Genomic DNA, 20,073 nt, shown 5'->3' on the forward strand with positions numbered 1-20,073 from the left:
GTGGAAGCGGATGTGCACAGACAGCAAGGAGCTCCCGGGAGCCCCTGTGCCATCTGTCCACTGTCTGGGCTGGTGTGCAGTCAGCATAGTCATCGAGGACTGAAAGTCAGTGTCCCAGCCCCCGGTGCTGTCCTCTGGCAGCTAGGCCTCCCTGGGTCCCCCAGGATCCAGCACCAGAGGTTAGCCTCCCGCCCAGTCCTGGTCCTGCCCGAAAGCCCCATCTGTCCATTGGCCAGGCCCCACCCGCTGTGCTGCCCCTGCCCTGGTCCCCCCGCCGCCTCTCCCACCACCCGCCCGGGCTCTCGGCCACTGGCCACACTGAACTTCGTCAGGGTTCCCAGGGTAGCGCAGATGGAGGACCCCCACAGGCCTCTGCAGCAGCCTCCCTTCACCTCAGCACTGTCAACATTTGGGGGAAGAGAGTTCCTCATTGTGGGGCTGTCCTGGGCACCGTGCAACATTTAGCAGCAGCCCTGGCTAGAAGCCAGTAGCGCCCCCCAGCTGTGACAACTAAAAACGTCTCCAGACATTTCCAGACATCTCCTGGGGACATAGTTGTCCTGGTGAGAACTCCCACCCTGTGGGGCCGTTGATCAGGATGCCCTTTCCAGAACACGTGCGGTTAAGTGGTGGGGACAGGGTCCTCCGGACCCACCCAAGAACCATCTGCCTATGCAGGTGCCGCTGCCTTGATCTGTGGAACCAGGTCTCCAGGTGGAGTTCAGCAGGTGCATCTTGAAAAGGCCCCACAGGTGAACACGCTGAGGGCAGCAAAGCTTCGGGAGGTGGGGGTGGAGGTGGGGAGGGGAGCAGCATCATGGGCACGGAGGTGGGGCCAGCCTAGAGGATGGGCAGCGTGGACAGGGCAGAGAGGCCTGGGAGGGGCAGCGGCCGTGAGAAAGGCTGCTTGTTGGAGGGACTCCTCTGGATTTAACAGTGAGAGACACCACTCAGCCCCACGAGAAACTATTATCTATGATGCTCCCATGCCACTCCCACCCACAGACAACTTGTACCACGTGCAAATTTTCTCAGAAATATTGGCTCGAGTCATTCGCACTGCAGGGCCCAGGCCCGACACCCCACGACTGACTGCGGGCTGCACCAGAGCTGTGTTTGTCTCAACAGACCGGCTCTGTCTAGACTCTGGTCCTTTATGCTGGGGTGAGACTAAGGCACCTCAAGACACAGCAAGGCAGGGCCTTCACGATGCTGAGGTTACCTGTGCCCATCGGCTCTGAACTGCCCAGGGCTGCCCCCACCCGAGGGACGCGTGTGCTTCCCTCTAGCCTCGTGGCCTCTTGAGCACCAATTGATCACTTTAATGTCACTGCCTGTGGACACTGGGTAGAACACTGAAATGACTCTTGTCACAGAATCTCAGGATAACCCAGTCCTACGTCTGCTTCAGGGACAGGTCTCAGCAGGGACAACATGCCCTGACAAAACGGAGCTGTCACTGTGGCCCACTGAAAATGTGTGACACTATTGATGCCATCCTGTGCCCTACCTGCCCCACCTCACAGGGCGGAAGTGTGTTGGGGGCTGGTGAGCATCAGTTAGCTCTGGGCCCCTGGTCGATAAGGAGCTAACCCAGTGGGGTAAGCAGGGAGATGGCTGAGCGGTGCCTGGCTTTGTCTACAGCGTCCACTCACCGCAGTGGAAGACGGCTGCTGCTCCACCACCCGGCATCCATTGCCCAGTCTGGTGACAACACCCTGAGTCTTCGCTAAGACCCCATATGGCCCCTACCCTCAGTCCCTGTCGTTCCTAGAGGGCTGACTCTGGCAATCCCTAGGCAGGGGTGGGCACCCGACCCAGGCCAAGCCAAAAAGGGGGTGTCTCCCTTACCACAGTAATGGTTCTGAGACAAGCATGTGGCCAGGGAAAGCCTAAGAGAGACGATTACAGAGCTGCTGGAGGAGGGGTAGAGACCCAGGAGCTGCTGTCAGCCGTCCGGCCCAAACTGAGAGAAGAACCTGCTCGAGAATCCAGCTACACCGAGGAGGCCCACAGGAGAGCCCTCGAACAGGAACCGACTCCTCAGCTCAACGTGAGTGCCTGGATCCTGCTGTGCCTGAACGCAGAAGTTACATGAGCAACGCATTGCGTTTATGAGGCAAGAACTTTGAGTTGGGTTTTTTGAGTCCAGACTTAAGCACCATTCTTGTATCAAAGGTAAATCTCTTCTCCAAGTTCGCCCTGTACTATAGTCTCCCAACAGCTTTACAGGGAGAAAGCAAACACAACAGCCTGAAATTAACAGCTTGGAGACATAGTTAGAAGCTCAAACTCCAGCCTGGAGCAGCGATGATATGTGTCCTGTCGGGGTGGGTGGGGAGCCGTCTAACCCACCGGGAAACGTGCTCTCAGACGGATGAGGGTGGCCTGTTCCCTGAAGACAGTCGGAAAATCTGCAGGGAGCGGCCCTGAGGACAGGCGTCACGTCGGCTCCGCTGGCTCCGTGAGCACCCGGCAAATGTGTACTCGACAGCCGAGTGAGTGAAGGAGGGATGAGCCAGGCTCTGGCACTGTCCTCCACTCTCGGAGTGTTGTCCTGATGCCGCTCCTCAGCCCCACATCAGCACCCCGAATCTGAGAGCAAATAATTGTTGAATAAATGATGGGCGTGTCTTGGAATGCGTTGACTGGGCTTCCACTCAGACTCGCGGGAATTCAAACCTGTCCTCTCACAAGGGCTTTCTGGAGCATGACGTGAACGGACTTTCCCAACAGGGAAGCAGCTCCTTGCCTCCTGGAAAGTGAGTCTGGAAGGTCTTCACCATCACTGAGCGCCCTGCACGGGGCTTGGCCTAGAGGAGGCTGCCAGTAAAGAGCCCCTTTGTGCAGAACCTGGATTTCCCCTGGGGATGTGGCGACCCCCTGGGACGGCCTTGCTCACGAGGACCACAGGTGTTGTCACACACGGGTTATTACTCGGTCTTTCCTGAGTGACCCACAGATCGGGACGGGGCCAGGCACTGCCTTCATATGCATATTCCCTGCAGGACGACAGCTGCATTCGGTGGGGTCACGGCGAGAAAAACACAGGTGCCCACAAGGGCTTAGCGGCCTTTCCAGAAGGCCGTCTGTAGAGCACACTTCCGGGCTGCCCCCAGCCGTGTCCTGGTCTGTCACTTGCCCGGGTGTGGACTCTGACAGAGTGCGTGTCAAATTCATGAGCAAAGCAAGCATGGGAGCGACGGAGTCTCAACAACCACATCATCCAGCAAGTCGAGGATGAACAGAAACAGGTGTAGGTGTCCGAGTTTAAGCCTGAAAATCCGCCAGCCGCAATGAAAAAGGAACTCGTAGGGATGGATCGGTGTTTGGGAAGCATCTTCAGAGCTTTATTCAGGTCACCAATATGATACAGCCTCCAGAAAATTATTTAATGGATGCTTGGCTGCATTAACAGAAGCATAAGCTTGGGAAAGCTGGAGGTGATGGGCCACAGGATGGGGTGCTTGCTATGACCCCCTGGAACACGCCACAAATGTCTGTGCAAAACAATTCCTGTGATGGAACGGACTGGGCAGTGTCCAAAGGGGCATGACCAGGGCAGAGAGGGCCTTGGTCACATGCTCTGAGGGACAGTAGAAGGAACTGGATGTGCTCTGCCCGACGCGGGAAAGTGTCTGCAGGAAAAACAAGATGGTTTTTCACAGGCCCGGGAGGCAGAGGCGGGCTGGGTGCAAGACGCCTCAGGGAAACGGTGTTCAGGTTGACGCAGGAAAAAAGCACATTGGAAGGTATGTGGCCCAGGGTGATGTGGCAAATGGTGTGTTCCCTGTCACCAGAGGTGCTCACCCAGAACTGGCGGTCCTCCGGCAGGATGCCAAAAAGGAGCATTTACTCTCACTCGTTTGTCCAATGACTGCCAGTCACAGAGGGCTTTGGGAACCCGCGTGAGAACAGGGCTGCTTGGCAAGTGACGTCCCTTGGGAAACACTCTGTCCTCTGCCCTCCCTGGAAGATCTACATTGCACATGTCAGTTTGAGAAAGGCTCTGAGAAGTCCTGCAATGGACATGCCTGGTTTCCTTGGGTTAATCTCCCAAATATATTTGACCAAAACACTTTTTTTAGGATGGAAAGTCTTTCGGTCTCACAGCTCAGGTGACTGCAGATTCTGTTTGGGGTGCATTATGTGCAGGGATCGAGCGTGACGTTAGGACTAGGAGGAGAGCAGGATGCCGCCCTCAGGCCCAGCACCTTCCAGTGCACCAGGCCCGCCTGCCACCAAGGGGGGCGTCCCAGCCCCCTCTCCATCTGCGCATCCAAGGACCGCGAGTCTCTCTCCTGCTCGACTGTGAACTACACGAGATCAGTGGTCACAGCGAGCCCTCCAGCAGCAAGCTGAGTGTAAAATTAAAAAGTATTTGTTTAAGAAAGAATGGAAAGAAGAGAGGGCAGGAGACCAGGTGCAGAGCTTGGCCCGGTGCTCGAACGGCTGCATGAGAGTCAGTCCCACTCGTGCCTCTGCTTACACCGAGCTCAGTGGGAATGCGTCAGAGATTTCCAGAGCCCGCCTCTGCGTAGAGCAGAACATCCCAGAAGGGCCAGCTCCATGCACGGTTTCCAGCAGAGCTGCGGCAGGCGGCTTCCGTCCCCGGAGACCTTGGCAATTTAAAGAGGCAATTGCTTCTTGGGCTCGCTCTGCAAAATTGGAACTAATAGAACCCTGTCTCCACCGTGGGATCTCAGGGGAACTGGCTACAATCCAAGAAAGACTTATTCTGAACAACATCAATATTTGTCCCATTAAAAAGTGTGGTATAAAAATCAGTTACATTGTTGACAAAGCCGCTCAGGTCCTCCCGGGCTAATCCAGTCATGGAACCCGGGCACTCTCTCCGGCGAACCCCGGGCTGCAGAGGGCTCGGGAAGGAGTGGGGCCTGGCCCGTGGTCCTCTTCCTGAGCTGCATTTAGATGCCCCGAAATCACCCCCTCCCACCCTTCTCTCCCCCAATATTTAAGCCTTCCCAGCACACTCGCCAGTGCAAATCATCCTCTTATGTTCTCACACAAAATCCAATTGCCAATTTGTCTTTTTATTTCTTACACTTAAAGTGATTTGCCTTCGAATAATCCACGATGAATTGTTCATTTTACTGCCGCAGGAAGCCACTGGTTCGTCCAGGGAGCCACTAGGTCTGCAACCCTTACCAAAGACCTGGCACTTTCCCTGCGCAACTGCAGCAGCCAGGAGAGTCCTCAGGGGCCGCTCAGCCGGGCGGGGCAGTGGTTACCCCAGAGCCTGGGCCGCTGTGAGGATGGGAGCGGCCAGCTCTTCCCCGGCCTCAGGATGGGGCTGAAGCGAGACCCTGTGCTGGCTCTGCAGGTGCCGTGGGGACCTCGTGGGGGCTCCTCTCCAAGAAGTCATTAATTAGGTGTAATTGCCTCACCGGCCCTGGCGTTCTGCCCTAACGGAGATGGATTTGGGCTTATGATCCCTCCTGGTGGATGGAAGGAGTTCCAGAGGAAGCAGGGTGGCTGAGGAAAGAAAAGCTGTCCTGTCCAGTTCGAGATGTTACTCCCAGTCCGCCTCCACTCCCCCATCACCCCTCCCCTTCTGCTGCCGGGAAATCGCTTCCTGCCTGGGCGTGGAGACCGCATAGACAGCGGGCGGGCCCAGCTCCCACAGAGCATCTCCCCCGACCTAGGGCCTCTACTTCTGCCTGCACGAGAGACACACATGTCGGTTTTCCAGGCCTCGGCAGCCAGAGGAGCTCCCAGCTCCAGGAAGTGGCAGGAACCCCGTGCTCAGCCTGAGTTGGTCTGCGCAGGCTCGGCGAGCAGGGATGCCCTCGTTCATTCCAGAGCAGCCACCCGGGCGGGGACGCAGCCGGCACCTGCAGCAGGCCCTTCTGTCATCTGCTTAGTGGTACTTTCTCTTTTCAGAAAACTGGTGGGGTGCTACTTGCCTTCCATCAACCATAGCTTCCCCTTTTGGGGGACATAGGAGACAGGAGGAAGGGAGGGGTTTTGAGGGAGAAATAGTACAAACTTCTGGTCAAACCTTGGCTACTCATTCAACCACCGACAGAGATCTTTAAGCTGCGAACAGATACGGTAAAAAAAAGCACACAGTGGAATTTAATTGGCAATTAGAGATGGCAGTCTCCAGCTGGCCATCTCGATATCATCTTTCAGAAAAAGAAAATTGCCCATAACTCTGGAACTGTGTGACTCTGAGGAGCCAGGCCTGCCAGGCCCCGTGAGGCCAGGAGCCAGTGCGGACCCCACGTGGACACAGCAATGCTCGAGAAGCACGATGCGTTATTTATTGTCATAAAAGGCAAGACTGATGTTTTATCATAAAACGTATGTCTGCATAAAAGAACCTGACAGGGCAAATCAATAAACAAGGGGATTGCTTGTCTGGAATGGCCTTTTTTTATTGGTTTTGGGTTTTTATCAAAATAATGCTCAAAAAAAGAATGATGACCTTTGAGAAGGCAGGTCAGGGAAGGCGGCCTCACGTGCTGAGGGAGGCACGGAACGTGGGTACGGCCAGTCCACACTGGAAAATAAAAATGAAGCGCCTACTTCCCCTCAGCTGCAGGGAGAGAGTGAGCGAGAGCAGAAGGGTCTGTGTTCTTGTTTCTGCGGTGGGTGCCGGCCGGCTGCATCCGGGAGGTTTGTCTCAGCCTGCGGACGTGCTGCGGACCAGGGACCTGCACCCTCAGAGGTTTGCAAACACAAAAACAAAAAGAATCAGTGCTTTCTTAAGCAGCCACCCTGGCCCATGTCCTTGGTTCCGTTCCTGGAACCTTCACATCAGCATTATGTCATCGAATCTTCAGAGAAACTCTGTGAGATGACAGCATAACAGTGGTTTGACAAATAGGAAAACTGAGACCACATGTCCACCCAGGAAAACCTCCCTTGCCCCGGCCTGTGGACACACCGCAGGAGCAACCCATTTCTTCACCCAGGACGTCACAGGACAGGGCACTTTTGATGAGAAACAGGCCAGGCCCCGTGGTCACCCCGAGCACAGAGTTCAGAACGAGGCGGTCTTGCTCGGGACCGTCCTCCTCCAGCGGCCAGGCGGCTTCTGCAACTTCTCCAGCTTCTGCTTCCTGAGGCAAAGAAGGGAGAGAGTGACATGAGACAAAGCAACAAGGACTTCATACGGCACAGGCACATAGGAATTACCGAGGAAATCACGGTGCTGTTCTGGTCTCGCCAGGTCCTCGAGTATTTTCTGAGCATCTTTCAGCTGGGTCTAGTCCACTGCTCAGACAGGTCTCTACTGACCGGCCTAGTGAAGTACCCAGGCCCCGGCCCTTAGCTGTGCCCCAGGGCCACAGCCCCATTCTTCTATTTTATGGTGCTTCTCACAAATGTACTTACTTTCCACTGTCCATTGTCTATCACCCCGCTCGATTTCAATTTCATGAATGAAGGAACCTGGCAGATCCATGATAGGTGTGTTCAAAAGCATTCTCTGAATGAATGAATGAATGAATGAATGAATGAAGGCCTGCCCTGTATCAAAGCACATGCTGGGGACACAGTTGGAAGGAAAGCACTCAAACCTAGAAATATGTTGTATGTGACAAAGGGGAATTTCAAGCTCTGCTCAAGGCCACGGGAGCAGAGCAGGAGCAGCGCAGCCTGGGGCCTCAGAACGTCGAGCTGGTTTTGGAGAAGCAGCAGGAGAGTGTGGGGCAGCGAGGCCAGCGCCACTGAGCCAGGGGCTTCCCCACGTCTGCTCTGCAGAGAGGAGTGATGGGGTCTCTTCAACACCTTTTTCCAGGCTGCCTTCACACCAGCCTGGGTGGATGGCCCTCTCCCACCCCATCGCTCCAATTCACGGCCAGCAATGACTTCAGCACTGCCTCCCAGCTCCAGAAGCAGCGCGAACCAGCATGAGGATGGGTGCCCAGTATTTTGACGGTTCGGCAGCGTCTTCGGCCTGCAGACACCCCCGCCCAAAAGCCACATTGGCCTGTCACTAACGATGGTTTAATAGTGTTTGCTATCCGTTGTGTGTACACACTCCCAGAGTGAATTGCATGTGGGTGTTTACACTGAAGGAGAGTCTCTATGTTATAATTGATAGAACTTTAATTTCCATGTGGTTTCAACAGTAAACATGCAAATGGCTCTTTTTAGTGTTACCAAGCCTTGGTTATTTTTAGGGAAGCAAAATGTTTTACTTTGGCCCCCAGACTGGAATGGCTTAAAATGCAAATCCAGCTGGGACCAGGACTGGAGGAGCCGTGAGCCAGGGGAGCAGGCATGCGCCCGTCTGCCCCCGCCTGCCGGCAGGAGTCAGACCCCACAGCCAGGGCTGATGTGCGGGAGCCTGCGCTGGCCATCCTCCGTGCCTTGGGGTGAGTGTGAGTGTCTGTGCTGAGTGACAGTGAGCGGGGATCCCTCCAGGGAAACACTAGGACTTGTCTCCCATCGGGGGGGGATCTCAGACACCCTCTATGGGCAGAAGAGGAGGCAGCGGTCTCCCCAGGCCACTGCGTCTGTCCATGAGGGAGGTGAGGGTGGGGTGAGAGCACAGCTCAGCACATGCAGCCTGAACTCAGGGTCCCCGAGCTCTGGGCGGTGTGCTTCCCCTGCTGGGTCCCCGTTCCATCGGGTAGAGGGAGGGGGAAACTCCGGGCATGACTGGCTGTCAGAGTCAGGGAGGTGGTGCCTAGAAGCCACTCAGACGCATGGTTCTCTCCAGGGGATTTTGCCCCCAGAGGACATGCGGCACCATCCAGGACATTTTCGCTTGTCACAGCTGGGTGGGAACTACTGGGTGGAGGCAAGGAAGCTGCTACACACCCTACAATGCACAGGCAGGATAGCCCCCAAAACAAAGAATTACCTGGCCCCCAACGTCAGTCATGCTATGTAAATCACGCTGAGGTGGAGAAACGCTGCCCCCAAGTCCGGCACAGGGCCAGGCCCCAGATGGCTGACCAGCGGCCCACGTGGGAGCCACTGGGCCCTCAGCGTCAGCCAGATGGGGCTGGGGCAGCAGGAGCCCCTGGGGTCCCTTCAGCCTCATGCTTTCAACTCACTGAGCCACAAACGTGCTCAGGGTCTGTGGGTGCCGCGACGTGGGAAAGTGAGGAAGTGGTCCTCTGCAACACGGACGCAGTCAAAAGCATAGTTACCTACTCTGAGGAGTCATGTTTTATTGTTATTATAGTGGTGTGGTCCTTCCGTGAACTCTCTGATAACAAGGACAGCAGTGGTGACTATAGCCCGGCCTGCACACACGGAGGCCTCTGTGCTGAGCTGTTGGCATCACCATCTACCCCTCGCTGCGTCCCTGTGGAGTGAGGAGAGTCACCAGCCCCACCCCGCAGTGGAAACCCAGGCCCCCAGCCCACCACTTGTCCAGGATCAGGCAGGCGCTCAGGGCCCAGGAACTGGGATCTCAGCCTTCTTGCACGGCGGGAGCTCGTGGGCTCAGCCGCTCTGCAGTGCGGCTCCATACATCTCGTGTGCATATGTTCCCTGACCCCTGGACAAACCCCCTGCTTCTTTCAGATGGAGACACAAGTACAAAGCCAAACCACTGTCCCAACCAAAGGACCTCTTCCCCTGGGTTTGCACACTCCCAGACTCCCACTGGGAGAGATCTCCAAACCCCCAGCATCGCTGGAGCTGCGAGCATGTTAGCAACCGCTCTCCCGTCCTTATCTGAGCACAGCTGAGCGGTGCTGAGGGGACCAGGCAGCAGGGATGGGTGCTGACCCCGCCCCAGGGCTGAGAGCAGCTGTCTCCGGTAGAACTGCCATGCAGTGTGAGACGGTCCAGCAGCCACATTAAAACAGGTAAGAAGAAACAGGTGGTATTAATTTTAACAATGTATTTAACCCAATATGTCCTGAATACCATCATGTCGACATGTAATCAATATAAAAAATACTAATGTGATACTTTGCATGTTTTTTTCTGTACTGTCTTCAAAACATGGTGTGTGCTTTACACTTACAGCACCTCTCGATTCAGACGAGCCATCTCCAGTGTCCCATGGTCACCTGTGGCCGTTGGACCCCATACTGGGCAGACAGGTGAACACAGAGCCCTGGACCCTGCCTGCCCGCAGGTCATGTAAAGGGTGCGGGCTGAGCTCGGGGCTGGGTGGCAGAGGCCTGAGGAGCCGGGCTCCTGAGGAATCGTCAGTTCCTGCGGCGTCAGCCTCATGGAGGGTCCCAGGACCCCTCGACCAGCCTCAGTCTCTGCTCTGGTCTCAGTTTCAGAGGATGGAGGAGCGTTCCAGTGCCCTTGTTCTATGCAGCAAAAGTCACACAAAGTGGTTAAAACTTCCTGTAAAATGGTTAACGTTTTCAACACATCTGCAGTGAACTTTAACGGGATTCCATAAAAATTGAACAGACCTCAGAACTAACTGGAACAGTTCGTGGATGACCCTGGTGTTTTCAGTTAAGTCCAAAGTGAAATTCAAGAATGTGAGAGTTTTATGTGGCCGCCTACTCAAAAGGAATCAGGAGCACACAGGATGGGATGAGAAGATGAATAGACCCCTCTTCCTGCCCAGCTGATTCTGGGTTGATCTGGACCAGCTCCTTCCCAGGTGTGGGGTCGCGTAACCCTTCAGTGTGAAATACCCTAACAGCTGAAGACTTTTCCAGAACGGCAGAAAGTCCTTCTCGTGGATGACTCACACTCCATCTTCAGGTCTCACCTCAGAGATCTTTCCTTGTCTATGATGGCAAAGCCCGAACGCACTATTATAATACTTTGTTAAGCCAGCTGTATTTCCTGTGGAATGATGCTCTCAGGGAAGTGAGAGGTGTCGGGGGAGAGAGGAAGAGGATGGATGTGCAGCATGAGGACCACTGGTAGTCACTTGTCAATCAAATTGGTGAATGGCCTATTTAATTACAGAACCAACCTGGTTATAAAAGGTCACAAACCGGTTCACTTATTTACTCCTGTAGCAAATCTAGCTCACCGTTCCCCCCTCCCAGGAAACCCCTATGACTTGTTGAATGCTAATCAGAACAACTGTGCATCAACCAGACGTAGCTCCCACCCTGCCCCCTCGGGGAGCCCTCCGCGGCCCCAGGCAGGGGCGTGCCCACAGTCCTTTAGATCTGCTGGTCACCTCTTCCCAATTGTCTTCAGCCGCTTCACAAATACTACACACTATAATTTTGTGTATACTTGTATTATCTCTCCTACTAGAAGATTTTTAAACACAAGGCCTGGTTCATTATCTTTCTATCTCCCAGAAGTGCCCCGCACAGAGCCTAAAGCAGAGAAGAAATTCAAAAACATTTGTTGAAAGGATTAACCTGGGCACTTGACTTCCCATCACCCCTGGCATGGCTCCCACCTCATGGTCTCTTCAGTCTGATTCTCTCAAGCTGGGTGGTCTCCTCGTTCCCATTTCTAGTTTCACTTTCTTTTCTTGCTTTGCAAGGACCACAGTGCAAAGTGTCAATTAACTGCCAGGCTTGGGAAAGATGTTCTAGTTCACTAAATGAATGAACGATTAAAGTCAACTGAAGAGTAATCAGCAAACATTTTTCTGGTTGCTATGAATCCACATTGTTGAGCATATTTCTAAAGATAGAGGTGCCCGTCTGTCTTAGGAACAGTCATACAAAAAACATAACTGAACTTCTCCTTGTTGGTTACAGATGGTTACACGATCATCCTTTCTCAGGACAGGCGGTTCTTCAGGCTGTCCCTGTCCCCCTCCATGTCACCAGCTCTTCCCGTCTGCCAACTCCTACTGAGGGATTGCCCGGCACTCGAGCCCTTCCAATCCTAAGTGTCAGTCAGCAGTCACTTTCCCATTTTAATCCAAAGCTTTATGAGAGTGTGCCAAATTAACAGCCAAAAACTTCTATGAAATTCACTTCGTAAAAAACACAAAAGAGGGTCAGCCCCAGGGGCCTAGTGGTTAGGTTCTGTTCACTCTGCTTTAGCGGCCCAGGTTCGGTTCCCTGGCTCGGACCTACACCACTCATCTGTCAGTGGCCATACTGTGACAGCGGCTCACATACAAAATAGAGGAAGACTGGCAACAGACGTTAGCTCAGGGCAAATCTTCCTCAGCAAAAAAAACAAAAACAAAAAACAAAAGAAGTTTGCAGATACTCTGGATGCAAACCTGCTCTCCTCTTCCTCAGAGAGCAAAACCTATTTTATTCATGCCCTGTAATTTAGAGGAGCTGGGGGCCGCTCTCCAGCCCCAGGAGAGGACTAAATCTTGATTAAACCAACCCTCATGACAGTGATCAGCTCAGAAGTTCCTAAACAATTGGCGTGAGATCACACAAACTGAGATTAAAGCACGAAGGGCAGTGTGCTGGGGGCTCCTGGAGACAGTTTTCTACCTCTTAAAAGGAGGCACAAGGGGCCAGCCCTGTGGCTGAGTGGTTCAGCTCATGCACTCCGCTTCAAGGGCCCGGGCTTCACTGGTTCAGATCCTGGGCACAGACCCACACACTGCTCATCAAGCCAGGCTGTGGCAGTGACCCACAGAGAAGAACTAGGATGACCTACAACTAAGACATACAACTATGTGCTGGGGCTTTGGGGAGAAGAAAAAAAAGAAAAGGAAGTTCCTGCTTTGGGGTGATGTTGTCTAAGGATGTGATGCTCAGTGCTATAACAGCCACGCTGTGACCATGAGGGCAGGTCTGGGAACCAAGGCCAACAGGGTGGCAGAATAGAAAGGTGAAGGAGTCTTGTCCTTAAGTACGTCACTGGTCACTAGGTCACCCATCCTGGAATCTCCAGAATTTTCCGTTTTGGTTTAGGTCAAGTTAGACGTTCTGTGACTTAGAGCTGAAATCTTAACTGATACACAAAACTCTTATCTCTTCTAGTCTCCAAGTAGAGGGCAGTGGAAAATAAAGAGGAAAACACAATCTGGTTAATTCAATGTTCTAAATGGCCTGGTTCTGGCTAATCATAATTTTGATTTATATTTTCATCATTTTTTGTTTTCTAGAGGAATTTTGCCACCGTGGTTTCTAGCCCGCAGGAACTCTTCCGCTCTGCCCTGGGCATCTGTCTTAGCTGTTTCCCCATCCTAGAAGCTCCACATTGAAGCTTCATCTCAGAGCCTCAGCCCTGGGTCCATGCGAGCACGTCTGGCTGCCCAGGTCTCTGCTTTCATCGGCAGGTGGTGACTGCTCACCCACTGTAAACGTGTGAACCGTCCCAGAGCCCCCAGGACACAGGCCAGGACGGCTGCAGCCGGAGCACGGGGAGGTGCCTGCCCGAGCGAGAAGGTCTTTCCCGGTCACTTTACTTAAACGAAAGGGGTTGGGGTCCAACCAACCATAAGAAATACTTCTTTCCCTTTTGTCCTCCAGTTTTACATTTTTTAAAAATTTACCTACAATAACATTTTCTCACCTTTTTGGGGGTCCCATTCAACGAGCTTTTCCATATGCGTAGCTTCCCGTGACCACCCTTGCAGTCAGGACTCAGATCAGTTCCAACTCTCTCGTGCTCCCATTCGCACTCAGACCCACCCTCTCCTAGTCTATAGCAGCTCTGATCTACTCTCCATGCCTATAGTTTTGCTCTCTAAGAACGCCGTGTATTATACAGCACAGAGCCTCTGGCGTCTGGCATCCTTCAATTAGCAAAATGCATTTGAGATTCACCCACTCTGCTGTGTGCATCCGTGGTCCAATCCTTTTCATTGCTGAGTAGTTCTTCATTGTGTGGTTGTACCGGTGTATTCATCCAGTCACTCACTCACTGAAGGATATCTGGGCTGTCTCTAGTTTGGGGTGATCATGAATAACACTGCGATCAACATTCACGTGCAGATTTTATATGAACATTAATTTTATTTCTCTAGGGCAACACCAAGAAGTAGGCGTCCTGGATCACACGGTATTGTACGTGTAACTTTTTATGAAACTGCTTTCCCGAGCGGCTGCACCATCTGCATTTCCACCAGCAGCAGACGAGTGTTCCTGGTGCCCTCCATCCTCACCAGCGCTTGGCATCGTGAGCATTTCTCATTGTCTGTTCTGACAGGTGTTATCAATGGTCTCTCATCATGGTTTGACCTGTATTTCCCCACTGGCTTACGACATCGAGCATAAGACTCAAAAGCATCATGTCTTATGTTTTTACCTTCTGTGGATCTCAGCTGAAGTGTCTGCTCAAATGTCCTGCAGAGATTTTAGCCTTCTTCCCATGCTGGAACGCCCTTCATTACCTCACTGAAACTAAGATCCCTCGTGGGGACCTGAACTCTCTCTTATCCCAGAGTTTAGCCTTCAGATTTTACCAAATGCATGTGTAGCATTTCTGTAAATTTCCCATTCATCTGTTGGGTGGTTTGGCGCTGGAGATGACACCTGTAGATCCCAATGATAAACTCTGGTTCAGTGGAAAGGACCTCTGGACGATTCTGCAGAGCTGTGGCGGGTGCTGTAATGGGGAAGACATCAAGAGACCACAGGAGAGAGTGAGATCACGGGTGAGACCAAGAGAGGCAGGGATCCCAAATCCCAGGTGAAGGTTCGTGGGCAGGCTCCACCTCCTGACGGTGCACCCACCGCTGGTGATGGAATATGGACTTGCTGTTGTCATGGTGATGGGAAGAACCGCCCTAGGAGGCCAGTGTGAAAGGTTGCTGCGGGAAAAGTTGTTTTTTTTTTCCAACCTGCACAAGAGTTTGCCCAATTGCTTTGGCTTGAAAAGAACTATTGCCTGCATGATGGGGGAAAAAATTAATAAAACTGATTACATCTACTTAGTCATTTTAGGAAAGTAGATGAATTCATCTCTGCTGTAGATCTTTTTTAATTTAGGAAAAACTGTGAATGGACCTTTTAGCTATGAAAAGAAAGGACCCAGGATGGGCTCAATGGGAGAGGTTGAGGCAAAGGGGAGTCCAATTGCTCTGCCTAAAAAGTCATGCAAGTGTTCAGGGACTGTGGGCAGCCTACAAGGAATGGTGCGGGGCGGGGGGCTGGTTACCAGAACTCAAGTCAAGAGAAGGGTCTCCTAAATGGAGAGCGTGAAGACCAGTCCCAACAACATGGTGACAGGGAGCCTGGAGGGAGGGAGTTTGGTGGGGGCGATGGGTGGAGTCAATGCCCAAGAAACGTGAGGAACAGTGATGCGTGGAGCACTGACTGCATGTTCCATGCTGTGGGCTGCAGTCTCCCAAATTAACATGCAGTGTATGCTCGGGTGTGGATGTGTGTGTGCTTCTGTGCGTGTGCGTGCATGCGTGTGTATGAGTTTGTGTGCCTGTGCACGGGCACAGGCACCATAATCACTCTGTCCTCTCAGAGTGCTTGAAACAGCCTCATCTCTCTGTCCTCGCTACACCCCCAAGTCCCTCTAGGAAGTACTAGCTTTGTCCACACCAGGACTCCTTTGTGAACGAAAGCACTGTTCACGATTATGCACAATCCGAGCCTAGCCCAGGCAATGCCTCCTTCTCAGGGGCCGAGTGGTGCTTGGCCCATCACCAGACAAGCACTTCTCCCCCGGCCCCTCTGAAGCCCTCACTGGCCTCTGGGAAGCCGGCAGGACCCCGAGCTCCGTGTCACACAAGAAAACTAAGGAACAGGGAGATTAAGCCCTTGTCCCACCTCACAGACCTGGAGATGGCAATGCCAGGACACCAGATCAATTGGCCTGGCTCCAAGTCCCTCATTCTTTTCACCCTGCCAGGAGGACACTGGCTGGCACAGTGGAGGGGGCTCGGAGTTCAGAGGAAGCAGCCGGGCACCCAGGAGGTCACGAATTAGTCCTGGAGCCCACAGGCATTTGGACTGCCCTGTACAGGCAGTGACACACTGCCCAGCCCCCACCACAGAGACACACACTTACATGCCCATGCACAGACACACACACCCACACACATGCCTGCGTGTGCACACACACAAGCATACACAGACTCACACAAGGACGCCCACGTGTGCATTGCACACACACCACACAAACTCACACGTGTGTGTGCATGTAAACACACACATGCATTCATGAATGCACGCACATGCGTACACCTTCACATGAGCACACAGGTGCACACACATGCACTCACACAGCGCACATGCACCCTGCACTTGCTCACAGGGCCATGGCCCAAGGCCATGCTTCCATGTGAATGAAAAGGGACTGTATTCCCCAGCAGCCATCCACAATCCTGCAGATTCGGCATGATTTATGGCATGTGCTAGCACAATATCTGTGTACATCGCTGGAGGAGCCTTAATTGATGAGAGAATTGTCAGAAATGATTCCCGGTGTGCAGTGGGTCTATTTTAAAGGCAGATCAAAAGGAAGAAGCATTTCTTTGAAATAAAATGCTCTCACATTGTAATTTGTAATATTTCCCCATGAAATAATCTCCCTAATTTTTCCAACTGAGATTTTACAAATAAATCTCAGTTAGGTGACCAGGCAGTTCTAGAAAATAAGATGTACAAAGAGTAGATATTTCTAACACCCGAAGACAAGAAGGCAATTTGAAACCTCCCTAGAGGGCGGGCCCTAAGTCACAGTGCATTCCAGTTTTCAGAAGGCAGCTGTGTTGGCAAGGGGCTCAGTCATGCCCCACGGGGTTGATGTGCTGGAGGCCGGGGCTGGGGGCAGCTGAGCACTGACGACCTCAGACCCGCTGTCTGGATGTTCACATAGACGAGGCCTGGCTGCAGAGCCCACCTGACGGTGTTCTTCCTCCAGCCCAGATAAACACTCCTGGAGCCCGGCCACCGGTCTGGAGAAGGTAGAGGCTGGGGGCTCCAGGGGGACCCGAGGAGCATCTCGGTCCAAGAGGCTGGGGGCTCCACAGGGACCTGAGAAGCACCTCAGTCCAGGAGGCTGGGGGCTCCACGGGGACCCGAGGAGCACCTCGGTTCAGGAGGCCTGCACACACAGGCTGCTCCACACAAGGAGCAGGCATCTCGGGGCTCCCTGAGCCCACACCCTGAGCCATACAGAGGTCTGAGATCTGACACAAGTCAAACACTGGGGAGGCCCTTCAGTTACCACCAGATCTCCCGTCGCCCAGGCGTGGGCAGGGTGGGCCTCCCAGAACTCCAGCAAGCCTGCCGGTGCTCACGCACGTGTGGAGATGATGGCCCGTCAGCCCAAGTCTGCTGTTGGTAACACCTGCGCTGTTCCTTGATGTCCAGCGTCCAGGCTCCCCAGTGCACAGGAGCGCGGCTAAGCCTGGGCCCTGGGGTCTAGGATCCAGCTCCCTTTGGGGCCCCCAAGTCTTCCCTCCCCTCTCCCTGGCCCTGGGAGGGGGCTTCCATCAGCCCTCTCCAAGGACGTGCAGACCTTACTGAGAGGAGAGCCCGCCCCCTGGCCTCAGACATGTCCCTGCACTGGCCAGCTGACCCTAAAGGGCGAGGGGCACCAGTGGTGACGGCAAAGTCATCACAGCGACTCAGCACATCGCACCTAATGACACAGATGTCTTAGAAAACAGCAAGAACAGCACTGTGTAAAAAGTGGCAGCAGTATTCCTGAGGGACGATGGCAATAGTTTGTCAAATGCTCAGCCCAGACGGGATCCTGCAGTCCAGGGAGCGATGAGGCATTCCCGTGGACACAGCCAGCCCCTGAGCTGTTCGGCGGCAGGCTCTCCATGGGACTCCGAGGAGCCCAGCTCCCCAGCTACACGAGCAAGTGTGGGTCCGAGCCAGGTGGCCTGGCCAAGTCCAGCCCTAACGACAGTCTCCACCGACCTCACACCCGGCAGGCTGTACCTGAATCCTCTGTGAACTCTTGCTCCTGGTGCACGAGAATCCCGAGCCTCGGTGGCCTGGGACACCCTCCTGAGTCTCCTGCTCCTCAGAGCTTGGCAGACTTCGGCTGTGCCAGGAATGGCTTGCCTGCCAGAGACAAGAAAACCTCAGCCCCGCTGGCTCCAGTTAAAGGAAGCCCGCGGGAGGTTGAGGACTGTGGCTTCGTTAAGGAAGGGGTTCCAGGGACGGCTGCTCAGCTCAGAGTGGCCGGGCCGGGCATCTCCGAGCTCCACCTCCTCACAGGAGAGCTTCTTCCTCAGTACCTGGTGGCCCGGCAGCTCCAGGCTCGCTTGCCCTGGGTGAGATCCACCTAAGAAAATGCAAAGGCAAGCGGCTGTCCTTCGAGATTCAAGCAGACCTCTGTCTTGCTGGCTCAGGGAGTCGCACGATCACCCCTGACCAATCACAGCGCCAGGGGATGTCCTGATCACCCCAGCCCAAGAGACACACATGCTCCTTCCCTGGAGAGGGTGTGGCGTCAACTCCCTAAGGAAATTGACTCCTGCAAGATCAGGAATGGGGGTGGAGGAGAAACAGCAGGGTGTTTCCTCTCCGCCTCTCTCCTCCTCTCAGTAGTCTGCTTCTGCTCCCAGTGGCCTGACTGCACAGGGTCGAGGTCAGAGGGGAGCGAGAGAGCAGTGGCAACCCTCTCAGGCACCCACCCAGGCTGCTCAGGGAGAAGCAGGCTTCTCCACCTCGAGGTCTAGTTCAGCTGAGCAGCTCCGTCTCACAGGAGACAGCAGAGGCAGGACCACAGGTGGGACCCGCTTCCCTGTGGGATTACTCCAGGCAGGCAAAGCCCTCTGGCTGTTTCAGTGCTGAGCCATGAGCCACACCTCTGCCTCCCCAGCAGTCTTGTCTGCACAGGACTGCTCCCTCCTGACTGAGCTGTGCACCCGAGGAAGCACATTCCCTGGCTCTTGGCAAAGGGCTCGTTTCACATGCACAAGTAGGGTGCTTTTGGAGTGTGGCTAATCCGTGAATATTAAAAATGAAAACGTTGGATCAACGAGGAATGTGTTTGCAGAACAGTGCTGGGCTCAGGCAGACCAACTCTCACGGCTCAATTACTGTCATCAGAGTGGTTTCATGAGGATAAGGGTATTTTGACACGCATTGATCTGCCATCATGGTCCCAGGCATCCAGAGATGAATATCCGCCCTCTGCCTTTCTAGTCTGTATCGGGAACACGTCAGAACCATCGACGTTAAGCCACCTAATATTGATAAGCTGGCGAGCTAAAAATGCCCGTGATGGCATGATTGATCATCGCATCTCAGCTCAGGTTATTACAAAAGGAAAGTAGGATGCTCTCATCACCTCCTCACAGGGCAGTTTAACTGTCTCAGGGTCCCCTGGGCTACTTCTTTCTCTGGGCCCATTTTTTTCCCCAATTAATTACAGTCAATTAGACGATGAACAAAATAACTTTCACAGTGTACCTAAGGAGACCTCCTCTTGTGTGGAGCTGTTTCAGTGCAAAACTGGAGCAAATTCGCACTGGAAGGTTTTGTTTCTGCTGGCAGAGACCTCGGAGAACCAGGGGAACCAGGAGCAGCCACAAGCCCTGTCCCCATGGAATTGAAGCCCACCGTGGCACTCTCTCTGATTCAGTTTCTGGACATGGGTGTCCTTTGTGTACACTTGGTTTTAGCAAAGAGAGAAAGGTCTTGTAGCGGGTTGCATGTTCTGCACATTTCTCTCCATCTGTGGGATGGGGTTTCCTGGGCCCTGGAGCAGGGACACGAGTCAGTCTCAACCGCCGGGTAGGCAGAGGACGAGAGAGATGGGGGTTTGGATATTCCCCAATCATTTCTGCTATGTTGTACGGTCCGTGTTCCATTTCCCTTGGATGTAGCTCCATCAAATAGGGGAACTCCACTGTAACCTCACGTAGGATTCCTTCTTTCTCCCAGTGAGCATTTAGTGAGCACCTGCTATGTGCACAGGTCTGCAGGAGGGGCTGTGGGGCCTGGGGACAGGGGGGGACCCAGGGGACCTGTTCCCGTGACAGAGCAGTGGATACAGGAGCAGACACTGGGATGAGACTCACTGTCCTTCATCAAGGCGGGTGACCCGAGCCTCTGTTCCCTCATCTATAAAGTGGGAACAGGGACAGTCTGTGCCTGTCCTGGTTGTGCGAATTCCACGAGATTTCCTGCACGTGGAAAGCCAAGTACTGCACCTGCCCATAGTCGGTGCTCAGAAATGCTGGCTGCTAAAATTAGGGAGGAGAGGACAGGCCGCAGAGATGATCACAGCCCAGAGTAGGAACGCATTCGAGCCACAGGGAGACGTTCTGAGTATGCGGTTCTCAAGGGTGACCAGCAG

At 53.8% G+C, this 20,073-nt stretch overlaps 1 long non-coding RNA gene across 1 annotated transcript; it reads right to left on the bottom strand.

Annotated features, from left to right (window-relative positions):
* Positions 1–6,382: 6,382 nt before the first annotated feature.
* LOC139040348 (uncharacterized) lies at positions 6,383–17,977 on the bottom strand. The gene is made up of 3 exons (XR_011494717.1): positions 17,703–17,977; positions 6,914–7,088; positions 6,383–6,680 (listed from the first exon to the last, which is right to left on the bottom strand). It is a non-coding gene; the product is annotated as an uncharacterized lncRNA (long non-coding RNA).
* Positions 17,978–20,073: the final 2,096 nt, after the last annotated feature.

The sequence above is a fragment of the Equus asinus genome, chromosome 15 (genome assembly GCF_041296235.1).
Source record: "Equus asinus isolate D_3611 breed Donkey chromosome 15, EquAss-T2T_v2, whole genome shotgun sequence".
NCBI classification, from domain to species: domain Eukaryota; kingdom Metazoa; phylum Chordata; class Mammalia; order Perissodactyla; family Equidae; genus Equus; species Equus asinus.